This window comes from Bombina bombina, chromosome 1, assembly GCF_027579735.1.
Source record: "Bombina bombina isolate aBomBom1 chromosome 1, aBomBom1.pri, whole genome shotgun sequence".
Taxonomy (NCBI): domain Eukaryota; kingdom Metazoa; phylum Chordata; class Amphibia; order Anura; family Bombinatoridae; genus Bombina; species Bombina bombina.
In genome coordinates this window covers 1429466746-1429480749 of record NC_069499.1, presented here as the reverse complement: position 1 = coordinate 1429480749, position 14004 = coordinate 1429466746, and positions in this window count along the sequence as shown.

Here is a 14004-nt window from a genome sequence, read left to right as displayed (position 1 = left end):
GGAAAAAGTCCAGGACCAGACTGTTTTTCAATTAAATACTACAAGTCATTCGGTGCCACACTAGGACCATTGATGACTCAACTCTTTAATAATCTGATAGAGAAACCGTCACTCCCTAATACTATGCTAGAGGCACACATAGTAGTAATACCTAAGCCAAGCAAGACCCCCGACACCCCGGCGAATTTCAGGCCCATCTCCTTACTAAATTTAGATATAAAAATTTTAGCAAAAATATTGGCGAATCGTCTTAATAAATACCTTGCAGGTCTCGTCTCCACTGACCAGGTAGGCTTTATACCTGGCAGGGAGGCGCGGGATAACACCAACAAAGTTCTCCAAATTTTGAATTTTGCTCAGGTCGAGGGAGTTCCTATGGCACTCTTCTCGACGGACGCGGAGAAGGCCTTCGACCGGGTCAACTGGCTTTTTCTGCAACGAGTTTATGATGGCCATGAACTTTGGAAACCCCTTTCTCAATATGACCTTTGCTTTGTACTCGGCCCCTAATACCCGGATTAGAGTAAATGGTACACTATCAGACACTTTCACCATATCGAATGGGACCCGGCAGGGGTGTCCATTGTCCCCCTTGCTTTTTGCTCTCTCGATAGAAACATTAGCCCAGAAAGTACGGCTCAATTCAAACATCAAGGGAGTCCGGATAGGTGAAGTGGAACACAAACAAGCGTTATACGCGGATGATGTTCTATACACTCTTACCAACATCGATTCGTCAGTTCCCGAGCTCCTAACAGAGCTCTCGACATATGGAAAGCTCTCCAATTTCCATCTAAATCTTTCAAAATCCGAACTCCTCAATATCAACTCCCCGGCGGATCATGTCCAGTCCCTAGCAACCAAACATGAGGTCCCTATAGCAGTTAGCAAACTGAAATATTTAGGAATATATTTATCTGCAAAATCCTCTGACTTATTCAGAAACAATTATCTCACCCTCCGTAAAGAAATAATTAATGACCTATCCTCATGGAGGAATAAAAAGTTATCCTGGCTGGGAAAGATAGGCCTAATTAAAATGAACATTTTACCTCAAATCTTATACATTATACAAACTGTGCCAATACATCTACCAGCAGATTTCCTCCCCCACCTACAAAAATCATTAGAACAATTTATCTGGACAGGAGTCAGACCGAGAATACCTAGAAAGAAGCTATACCTTCCTAGAGATAGAGGGGGACTGGGGTTTCCTGATTTGACACTGTATAGAAGGGCCATACTCCTGCAGAGGCTAACAGAATGGGCGCATAATACTAACCAAAAACAGTGGGTCGAAATAGACGGCCAAATTCTCCATCACAAAAATGTAGCCTCCCTAGCCTGGATCCCAGCAACAAAACGCCCCAAACTGTTAAATAAGTATCATTTAATGACAGAGACACTCTCCGAATGGGACAGATTAATTTCCACTAGCACACATATTTCCACTTTCCCTTCACCAATGTTGCCCATCTTAGAGAACCCGGAGCTACCTTACTGTGATCTAAGCAGGCGCATGTGCTCTCCCCATAGCTTGAGACAAGGCATACTACACTTCGCATTAGTAGAAGGCAGATTAAGTACACACCAGGACATGATAGATTCATATGGGAACATATTCTCATCTTGGCTACGATACCATCAACTATCACACTTTCTAATGCACCATAAAAACAAAACCGAATTCCTTAGGGATCTCACTCCCTTTGAAACCCTATGTACTGGACTTACCCCACCAAAAAGACTGATTTCAAAAATATAGAAATTACTGCTCATTCCCCCAGACACACAACTTCCATCATACACTAGAATATGGAATAGGGATCTCAACAACACAATAGACAAGGAAGAATGGTTAAAATCGATTAGACTGGTCAAGCGATCCTCAGTATCAGCCACAGTCCAAGAAATACAACTTAAGTTGCTGACTGGTATTACACACCCGCCAGAATCCATCGATTCTTCCCAGAAGCATCTGCATTATGCTGGAGGGGATGCGGTGAGACGGGAACGCTCATGCATGTTTGGTGGACTTGCCCCAAATTGACAAATTACTGGGAGACTGTTATGAGGGAAATGACAAAAACACTTAATACACTCATCCCAGTCACACCCGAGACAATACTATTCCTGCATCTTCCTGACACCTTGAGCAGGCATGAGCGGGCCCTTCTCCTAATCATGCTCACAGGAGCAAAGAAGCTTATACCCAGACACTGGAAATCAGGGGAGGTGCCTACTCTTGCTGAATGGCGCTTGGCTGTAGATGAACTACTGACCTTGGAAAGGTTACATTATTATAAGAGCAACCAACTGGAGCAGCACGACATGATGCTAGCTGCCTGGAACCCCACCCCCTCACAAACTATATAATTGGCCTATTTCATTGCCAGATCTAATACTCTCAAAATTGCGGCCATATCCCGGCCATCAGAAATACCACAGGTGTTGTTTTTTTTGTTTTTTTTTTTCTCCCCTCTACTCACTCCTCCCCCTCTTATTCCTCCCCCTCCCCCTTTCTTCTATTCTCTCTTTAGACTGCTTCTACCCTCTCCTCAGACTGCTATTTCTTCATCCTAAGACATATTATTTTTCATCCCCTCCCCTGGAGTAAACATGTTATTGTATCTTGAAACCTTTTTGTACAAGGCGAGAGGAGGAGGGAATATATAATTGTTTGTTAAAAAATGTTGAAAAATCAAGCTTTGTTTCATAGAGAATATTATACTAGTACTCAGGCAACTCATTCATACTCTATACTCGGGCAAAGGAGGCCCCATGGACTACTTGAGGGATCCTCCCTCACGTCAAGAATAAGAGTTAGACATTATCACTCAGTAAAAAGAAAGACTTTACCTCTATCCCGCAAGGGTACTAATTTCTTCACAATTGTTTGCATTGAAAATTGCTCTATTTCTGGAATTGTATGTTTGATTTCACAATAAAGCTTGATGAAAAAAATTAAAATTGTTAAAATGAATACAAAAAACAAAAAATAATAAAAATAAGGATAAGGGTATGCTCCTAACTGAAAATAATACAGTATGTGACATAGTTAATATGAAAAATAATCACATGTGATACAATGTTGGTACATAAAATGATACCCGGGTATTGACAGTGAAGTCTGTGCTTATAAATAAATAAGCGCCGCTCCTGAGGCAAAATAGTGAAAGTGAAAAAAAGGGGATGGAATGTCCAAAACCTCCAAATAGACAAGGTGTAAAGTCCTGAACCTCCAAATAGACAAGGTGTAAAGTCCTGAATAGTGTCTGTATCCTTAAGAGTGTCCTAAATGGTGCTGCGGTGCCGTCCTGTAGGGGTGGGTCTCATGGGATCATTAAGCCTAAACTCGCCCAACCTGTGAAGAATAAATAAAAAACATGCAAAAAACAACTACTCAAATTGGGTCTATTAGAAATAGACTCACCAGGGTAGAATACAAGCCTCCTTATGATCAATCTACGCGTTTCAGCCAGTTACATCGCCTTTCTCAAGACAGGACGGCACCGCAGCATCATTTAGGACACTCTTAAGGATACAGACACTATTCAGGACTTTACACCTTGTCTATTTGGAGGTTCAGGTTTTTACACCTCGTTGTAATTAAGGTTCCATCTTGATTAGTAACCTAAAACCGAAATATACTCTTGGGGCTATACAAGCGCGTACACCCAATCCCTTAGGGATACATATAATCTCTCATGGACTGACGAATATGTAACACATCTTGGGGTCAAAATTTCAAATAATATTTCACAGATAATTTGTGATAATTATACCCCTCTATTGGGGGAATAAAGAAATCTAAAACATAATTTATTCCGATGTCTACCTATAAGAGTCCCTAGCCACCTATTACTACAATTCCAAAGCAAATTTACCAAATTTATCTGCTGTGGATTTATCCCCTTGTCTCAAAGACCCCTCACCCCTTGGGAGTCCACCTGGCTCAAGGGAGATAGACTCTGTAAACCTTTATCAGCCCACTACTACCTCTTAGAGGGTACCTCTACTCCCGAGTTGGCCCCTCACTTGTATAGATGGGAAACACTTCTGAACACCACTATTTCATCTCAAACCTGGCAACACACATTAACACTCACACAAAAAAACTTACATTGTATCACGATCTATGAGACTTACTACAAAATTATTTCACACTGGTATTTTGTCCCCACTAGAATTGCCAGAATGTACCTGAATTCTTCTCCACTATGTTGGAGAAATTGTGGACACTCTGGTGACTCGCTCCACATATGGTGGTCATGCCACAAGATCAACGTGCCCATTTATAAAGCTCCGTATGGATTTTGAGGGCCCGTGTTTCTGGCGAGCCTTCAGGCTTGCCAGAAACACCAGTCCGCCTGCTCTGAGGAGGTGGACAGACATCTCCACAATTTAACCCGATCGAATACGATCAGGTTGATTGACACCCCCTGCTAGAGGTCGATTGGCCGCGAATCTGCATGGAGCGGCGTTGCACCAGCAGTTCACAAGAGCTGCTGGTGCAATGCAGAATGTGGAGAGCGTATTGCTCTCCGCATTCAGCGATGTCTGTCAGACATGATCCGCTGATCGAATCATGTCAGACAGGCACATAATAAATTGGCCCCCAAGCCTCTCAGGAATTTGTGTTTTCTTACCCTATCCAAACTAGGCATTCAAGTCAAGAAATCTCCTGCCCTAGCCTTGCTGCATATATGTACTCAACAATTACCCAAGCACCACAGTCTACTATGTATATACCTATTCTCTGCAATTAAATCTAGCATAGCTAGAGCATGGAAGAAAGAATAACCCCTGACATAGCCCTTGATAATTAATTCCATGGCCTATATATTGTCAGGGTTTTTTCCCTGCTTTGTTTGCCATGTGCAGCTGGCAGCCATTTTACTCACCTCTCTTGCTGACTCTGGTGCATACTGTGTGATGCTGCTCATTTCTTGCACTTTCTTTTATGGTCAGACTGGTGTACATCATCTGTGTGAGACAGGATTCCGTCTCAGAATTGTGATGTCATCACTTATTATTAAAGGGCCTCTGTTCAGTATGCTTTGCCCATGTGTTGTCTCAGACCTGTTTGTGAGAGCTCCTGTGTATTACCTGACTGTCTCCGCAGCGGAGAGGGCCTTTAGGAGGAGGGAGGGGCTCTGGCTCTATTGTGGGTTACAGGGCCACCTTTTGAAGTCTTGTCCTACACGGCCGGGAAACGCTCACACCTAAAGTACTATCGGGGGCAGACCTTGGGTGGTTTATCCTCGTCCCCAGAACCGCTAAAGGAGAAACCTTTTGTCACGGTTGTCCTTTCCTGGGTGTACTCCTCCATAGTCACCCAGGCTCTTGTTAACTCCGGTGCCGCGGGCTATTTCATTGGCAGTGCTTTTGTATCAAAGCACTCCATTCCTGTTTTGCCTCGGTCCGTTCCGCTTGCTATTGAGGCCATTGATGGCAGGCCCCTTCAGCCCACACTCGTTACTCACAAAACTGCTCCGTTATCCATGGCTGTTGGGGCTCTCCATTTTGAAACCATCCAGTTCCAGGTGATAAAATCTCCGCATTTTCTGGTTGTTCTGGGTTATCCCTGGCTCCAAAAGCACATTCCCAGTCTCGACTGGCGCAGGTCCGAAATTTTGTCTTGGTCTCCGCAATGTATTTCCACTTGTGTTCGGAAACCAGTTAAAGTCTTGTGCACTTCTTCGGTATCTCAATTGCCAGAGGAGTACCAAGAGTTCCTAGACGTTTTTGACAAGGTGCGTGCTGGTACGTTGCCTCCTCAATGGTCTTACGATTGTGTCATAGACCTGCAACCCAGAGCCATTCCTCCTCGGGGCCGGGTTTATCTTCTATTCTATGTTGTACCTGTGTGCCAGGAGTGAAGAATAAAGCTTACTGTTTTTTACTGCTGTGCTGCCGGACCTCTTTTTTGCCGGGTTTACCCTCTATCTGTTGCGGAGAATTGTGCTATGGAGGAGTATGTTGCCGATGCTCTGTTGAGGGGGATCATCTGCAAATCCTGCTCTCCTGCAGGGGCTGGCTTCTTCTTTGTGAAGAAAAAGGGTGGCGAGTTAAGACCATGCATCGATTATAGGGGTCTTAATCGTATTACCATTAAGAATGCTTACCCTATTCAGGCCCCTTCAGCCCACACTCGTTACTCACAAAACTGCTCCGTTATCCATGGCTGTTGGGGCTCTCCATTTTGAAACCATCCAGTTCCAGGTGATAAAATCTCCGCATTTTCTGGTTGTTCTGGGTTATCCCTGGCTCCAAAAGCACATTCCCAGTCTCGACTGGCACAGGTCCGAAATTTTGTCTTGGTCTCCGCAGTGTATTTCCACTTGCGTTCGGAAACCAGTTAAAGTCTTGTGCACTTCTTCGGTATCTCAATTGCCAGAGGAGTATCAAGAGTTCCTAGACGTTTTTGACAAGGTGCGTGCTGGTACGTTGCCTCCTCAATGGTCTTACGATTGTGTCATAGACCTGAAACCCAGAGCCATTCCTCCTCGGGGCCGGGTTTACCTTCTATTCTATGTTGTACCTGTGTGCCAGGAGTGAAGAATAAAGCTTACTGTTTTTTACTGCTGTGCTGCCGGACCTCTTTTTTGCCGGGTTTACCCTCTATCTGTTGCGGAGAATTGTGCTATGGAGGAGTATGTTGCCGATGCTCTGTTGAGGGGGATCATCTGCAAATCCTGCTCTCCTGCAGGGGCTGGCTTCTTCTTTGTGAAGAAAAAGGGTGGCGAGTTAAGACCATGCATCGATTATAGGGGTCTTAATCGTATTACCATTAAGAATGCTTACCCTATTCCGCTCATTACGGAACTCTTTGACCGCCTCAAGGGAGCTACGGTCTTTACTAAACTTGATTTGTGAGGAGCCTACAATCTCGTTAGGATCAAGGAGGGCAATGAATGGAAAACAGCATTTAACACCAGGAGCGGGCATTATGAGTATCTTGTAATGCCCTTTGGCCTATGTAATGCTCCTACTGTTTTCCAGGAATTTATTAATGATGTCCTACCAGATATGTTGCAACAGTGTGTTGTGGTGTACTTAGACGACATCCTCATACACTCACCCACACTTGAGGCTCATCATTCTGATGTTACACTGGTTCTTCAGAGACTACGTGACAACGGTCTGTTGTGTAAACTCGAGAAATTTGAGTTTCATCAGACTCAAGTAACCTTCCTAGGTTATGTTATCTCCGTTGCAGGGTTCTCCATGGATCCTGACAAGTTATCTGCAGTTCTGCAGTGGCCTCGCCCAGTTGGTCTTCGGTCTATTCTACGTTTTATGGGGTTCGCCAATTACTATAGAAAGTTTATTAAGAACTTTTCTTCCTTGGTCAAACCTATCACAGACATGACCCGTAAAGAGAATGATCCACTCCATTGGTCACCTTCTGCCATTAAGGCCTTTGATAGTCTTAAGACTGCCTTTGCTGCCGCTCCAGTTCTGGCTCATCCTAACCCTGTCCTGCCTTTCGTTCTTGAGGTCGATGCGTATGAGACTGGAGTAGTTGCCCTCTTGTCTCAACGTCCTACGCCTGGCGGTTCCTTGAATCCGTGTGGTTTCTTCTCTAAGAAATTGTCTCCAGCGGAGTGCAATTATGAAATTGGCGACAGGGAATTACAGGCCATAATTTTGGCACTCAAGGAATGGAGGCATCTACTCGAGGGTACTAGCATGCCAGTGCTCATTCTTACTGAGCACAAGAATTTAACTTATCTATCTGAAGCAAAACGTTTGTCGCCCCGACAGGCCAGATGGGCGCTATTTTTGTCTCGGTCTAATTATGTGGTCTCCTACCTGCCTGGTAGTAAGAATGTTAGGGCTGATGCCCTCTCTCGACAATTCTCGCCTCTGTCCAAGGAGCAGTCTATACCTACTCCAGTTATACCTCCTGACCATATTTTGGCTACCATATGTACTAATTTGACTTCTCCCTTGGGGGAGGAGATTCTGGCTGCACAAACCAATGCATCCCCTGAGAAACCTAGTGGTAAGTGTTTTGTTCCTGAGAATCTTCGAACTAAACTTTTGCACACTTACCACTATTCTAAAGCTGCAGGTCACCCAGGCAAGAACCAAATGATTTGGTCTGTCACTTGATGGCCAGGTCTTTGTTCTGATGTTGCTGCATATGTTGCCTCCTGCTCAGTTTGTGCACAGAATAAGACTCCTCGACGTCTTCCTGTGGGTCTTCTTCAACCTATTGCTAATGGTGAGCGTCCTTGGACACATCTTTCCATGGACTTCATTTTCGAGCTCCCTGTTTCCAATGGCAATACTGTTATCCTTATGGTGGTTGACCATTTTTTCTAAAATGTCACATTGCATTCCCTTGAAGAAGTTGCCTACCTCTCAGGAGCTTGCTTCAATTTTTGCCCGGGAGGTCTTACATTTACATTTGTTACCCAAGGAGATAGTGTCGGACCAGGGTAGCCAGTTTGTCTCCAGATTTTGGTGTTCCTTTTGTGCTCAAATGGGGATCCAGCTTTCCTTCTCCTCGGCATATCCCCCTCAATCCAATGGGGCTGCGGAACGGTCTAATCAAGCTCTGGAACAGTTCCTCCGTTGCTATGTCTCAGATCACCACAATAATTGGTCTGAACTGTTACCTTGGGCAGAGTTTGCTCGTAATAGTGCTATTAATGCTTCCTCCAAATTGTCCCCGTTCATGGCGAATTATGGGTTTCAACCATCCTTGTTGCCCGATTCATTCATGTCTCAGGGTATTCCGGCTTTGGAGGAGCATCTCTGGCAACTCCGTTCCACGTGGGTGCAGATTCAGGATTGCCTTCCTCGTTCTATGCAGCGCCAAAAGTTCCAGGCTGATCATAGGCGTCTGCCCGCACCTTCCTACCAGGTTGGTGACAGAGTTTGCCTGTCCTCCCGCAACTTGAACCTTTGTGTACCTTCCAATAAACTGGATCCCCGTTATGTTGGTCCTTTTCGAATACTCCGATGGGTCAATCATGTGGCCTACGCTCTTGACCTTCCTCCTGCAATGCGCATCTCCAATGTTTTTCATGTCTCCCTCTTGAAATCATTGGTTTGTAATTGGTTTACCACTGAGTTGCCTCGTCCCCGTCCTATCTTTGTTGACAACCATGAGGAGTATGAGGTCAGCAGCATTATTGACCCTCGTATGTCCAGGGGCCGCGTACAGTATTTGGTTCACTGGAGGGGCTACAGTCTAGAGGAACGTTCATGGGTTCACTCCTCTGATGTTCATGCTCCCGCCCTCCTCCGTGCCTTCCATGCCCGTTTCCCCAATAAGCCTTTTGTCCTCCCGCGGAGGAGGGGTCTTTGAGGGGAGGGTACTGTCAGGGTATTTTCCCTGCTTTGTTTGCCATGTGCTGCTGGCAGCCATTTTACTCACCTCTCTTGCTGACTCTGGTGCATACTGTGTGATGCTGCTCATTTCCTGCACTTTCTTTTATGGCCAGACTGGTGTACATCATCCGTGTGAGACAGGATGCAGTCTCAGAATTGTGATGCCATCACTTATTATTTAAAGGGCCTCTGTTCAGTATGCTTTGCCCTTGCATTGTCTCAGACCTGTTTGTGAGAGCAACTGTGTATTACCTGACTGTCTGACGTCCCTCCTGGTTCCTGATCCCTGGCTTGTACCTGACTCTGCTGTTCTCATTGTTCCAGATTCCGGCTCGTCTGACTACTCGCTTTGGCTCCTGACTCGGCTCGTCTGACTATTCGCTTTGGTTCCTGACTCGGCTCGTCTGGCTACCAGCCCTGGTTTTGATTCCTGGCTTGTTATTTGACTTGTGGACTTTTTATTATTTTTTGCTATTAATAAAGGTGTGATTATTTTTGCACTTCTCGTCTCAGTCTGATTCCTGGCATCCTAACATTGATACTCTATGGAAAAAAGGAATCTTTTACTCCCTCAATAAAATTGACCTTTTTGAACTCGCATGGGCGGACTGGTCTGCTAAATTCAATACTGTATGACTGCCAGATACTATTCGTAGTTCTTATCATTCATATCCTGTCACATGATGTATCCCCTAGTTAATCAAGACAACTCACCGGTTCATATTTTGTTTTTCTAACTGCCCTTGTCCATCCCTTCTTCCCCTCCTCCTCTAACTTTTAAACTATATAACTATTATTAAGTACATGACGTATAATGTGTGTCCTTTAAAATCACAATTTTATTTGAAGGATTCATGTATTTTTGTTACCCGTTTTATTTTTGGATCATTTATCTATGGTCTGCGTGCGCTAACTTATGTTATTGTATTGGGACGTGTGTGTCCCTCTGTACCACAAAACTGATACTATCACTGTTGTTCTATTCGTTTACAGCAATAAAAGAAAATAACCTGGTTTCTAGTGGCCCAAACCCTAAGCTAAAATTAAAACCCACCCAATAAACCCTTAAAAAAACCTAACACTAAACCCCGAAGAACCACTTACAGTTTTTGAAGACCTGACATCCATCCTCAACGAAGCGGCAGAAGTCCTCAGCGAAGCCGGCAGAAGTCTTCATCCAAGCGGGCCGAAGTCTTCATCCAAGCCGGCAGAAGTCTTCATCCAGACGGCATCTTCTATCTTCATCCATCCGGCGCGGAACGGCTCCATCTTCAAGACATCCGACGCGGAGCATCCTGGTCCTGGACTTTTTCCCCAGTGGAAAAAGTCCAGGACCAGACTGTTTTTCAATTAAATACTACAAGTCATTCGGTGCCACACTAGGACCATTGATGACTCAACTCTTTAATAATCTGATAGAGAAACCGTCACTCCCTAATACTATGCTAGAGGCACACATAGTAGTAATACCTAAGCCAAGCAAGACCCCCGACACCCCGGCGAATTTCAGGCCCATCTCCTTACTAAATTTAGATATAAAAATTTTAGCAAAAATATTGGCGAATCGTCTTAATAAATACCTTGCAGGTCTCGTCTCCACTGACCAGGTAGGCTTTATACCTGGCAGGGAGGCGCGGGATAACACCAACAAAGTTCTCCAAATTTTGAATTTTGCTCAGGTCGAGGGAGTTCCTATGGCACTCTTCTCGACGGACGCGGAGAAGGCCTTCGACCGGGTCAACTGGCTTTTTCTGCAACGAGTTTATGATGGCCATGAACTTTGGAAACCCCTTTCTCAATATGACCTTTGCTTTGTACTCGGCCCCTAATACCCGGATTAGAGTAAATGGTACACTATCAGACACTTTCACCATATCGAATGGGACCCGGCAGGGGTGTCCATTGTCCCCCTTGCTTTTTGCTCTCTCGATAGAAACATTAGCCCAGAAAGTACGGCTCAATTCAAACATCAAGGGAGTCCGGATAGGTGAAGTGGAACACAAACAAGCGTTATACGCGGATGATGTTCTATACACTCTTACCAACATCGATTCGTCAGTTCCCGAGCTCCTAACAGAGCTCTCGACATATGGAAAGCTCTCCAATTTCCATCTAAATCTTTCAAAATCCGAACTCCTCAATATCAACTCCCCAGCGGATCATGTCCAGTCCCTAGCAACCAAACATGAGGTCCCTATAGCAGTTAGCAAACTGAAATATTTAGGAATATATTTATCTGCAAAATCCTCTGACTTATTCAGAAACAATTATCTCACCCTCCGTAAAGAAATAATTAATGACCTATCCTCATGGAGGAATAAAAAGTTATCCTGGCTGGGAAAGATAGGCCTAATTAAAATGAACATTTTACCTCAAATCTTATACATTATACAAACTGTGCCAATACATCTACCAGCAGATTTCCTCCCCCACCTACAAAAATCATTAGAACAATTTATCTGGACAGGAGTCAGACCGAGAATACCTAGAAAGAAGCTATACCTTCCTAGAGATAGAGGGGGACTGGGGTTTCCTGATTTGACACTGTATAGAAGGGCCATACTCCTGCAGAGGCTAACAGAATGGGCGCATAATACTAACCAAAAACAGTGGGTCGAAATAGACGGCCAAATTCTCCATCACAAAAATGTAGCCTCCCTAGCCTGGATCCCAGCAACAAAACGCCCCAAACTGTTAAATAAGTATCATTTAATGACAGAGACACTCTCCGAATGGGACAGATTAATTTCCACTAGCACACATATTTCCACTTTCCCTTCACCAATGTTGCCCATCTTAGAGAACCCGGAGCTACCTTACTGTGATCTAAGCAGGCGCATGTGCTCTCCCCATAGCTTGAGACAAGGCATACTACACTTCGCATTAGTAGAAGGCAGATTAAGTACACACCAGGACATGATAGATTCATATGGGAACATATTCTCATCTTGGCTACGATACCATCAACTATCACACTTTCTAATGCACCATAAAAACAAAACCGAATTCCTTAGGGATCTCACTCCCTTTGAAACCCTATGTACTGGACTTACCCCACCAAAAAGACTGATTTCAAAAATATAGAAATTACTGCTCATTCCCCCAGACACACAACTTCCATCATACACTAGAATATGGAATAGGGATCTCAACAACACAATAGACAAGGAAGAATGGTTAAAATCGATTAGACTGGTCAAGCGATCCTCAGTATCAGCCACAGTCCAAGAAATACAACTTAAGTTGCTGACTAGATGGTATTACACCCCCGCCAGAATCCATCGATTCTTCCCAGAAGCATCTGCATTATGCTGGAGGGGATGCGGTGAGACGGGAACGCTCATGCATGTTTGGTGGACTTGCCCCAAATTGACAAATTACTGGGAGACTGTTATGAGGGAAATGACAAAAACACTTAATACACTCATCCCAGTCACACCCGAGACAATACTATTCCTGCATCTTCCTGACACCTTGAGCAGGCATGAGCGGGCCCTTCTCCTAATCATGCTCACAGGAGCAAAGAAGCTTATACCCAGACACTGGAAATCAGGGGAGGTGCCTACTCTTGCTGAATGGCGCTTGGCTGTAGATGAACTACTGACCTTGGAAAGGTTACATTATTATAAGAGCAACCAACTGGAGCAGCACGACATGATGCTAGCTGCCTGGAACCCCACCCCCTCACAAACTATATAATTGGCCTATTTCATTGCCAGATCTAATACTCTCAAAATTGCGGCCATATCCCGGCCATCAGAAATACCACAGGTGTTGTTTTTTTTTGGTTTTTTTTTCTCCCCTCTACTCACTCCTCCCCCTCTTATTCCTCCCCCTCCCCCTTTCTTCTATTCTCTCTTTAGACTGCTTCTACCCTCTCCTCAGACTGCTATTTCTTCATCCTAAGACATATTATTTTTCATCCCCTCCCCTGGAGTAAACATGTTATTGTATCTTGAAACCTTTTTGTACAAGGCGAGAGGAGGAGGGAATATATAATTGTTTGTTAAAAAATGTTGAAAAATAAAGCTTTGTTTCATAGAGAATATTATACTAGTACTCAGGCAACTCATTCATACTCTATACTCGGGCAAAGGAGGCCCCATGGACTACTTGAGGGATCCTCCCTCACGTCAAGAATAAGAGTTAGACATTATCACTCAGTAAAAAGAAAGACTTTACCTCTATCCCGCAAGGGTACTAATTTCTTCACAATTGTTTGCATTGAAAATTGCTCTATTTCTGGAATTGTATGTTTGATTTCACAATAAAGCTTGATGAAAAAAATTAAAATTGTTAAAATGAATACAAAAAACAAAAAATAATAAAAATAAGGATAAGGGTATGCTCCTAACTGAAAATAATACAGTATGTGACACAGTTAATATGAAAAATAATCACATGTGATATAATGTTGGTACAGAAAATGATACCCGGGTATTGACAGTGAAGTCTGTGCTTATAAATAAATAAGCGCCGCTCCTGAGGCAAAATAGTGAAAGTGAAAAAAAGGGGATGGAATGTCCAAAACCTCCAAATAGACAAGGTGTAAAGTCCTGAACCTCCAAATAGACAAGGTGTAAAGTCCTGAATAGTGTCTGTATCCTTAAGAGTGTCCTAAATGGTGCTGCGGTGCCGTCCTGTAGGGGTGGGTCT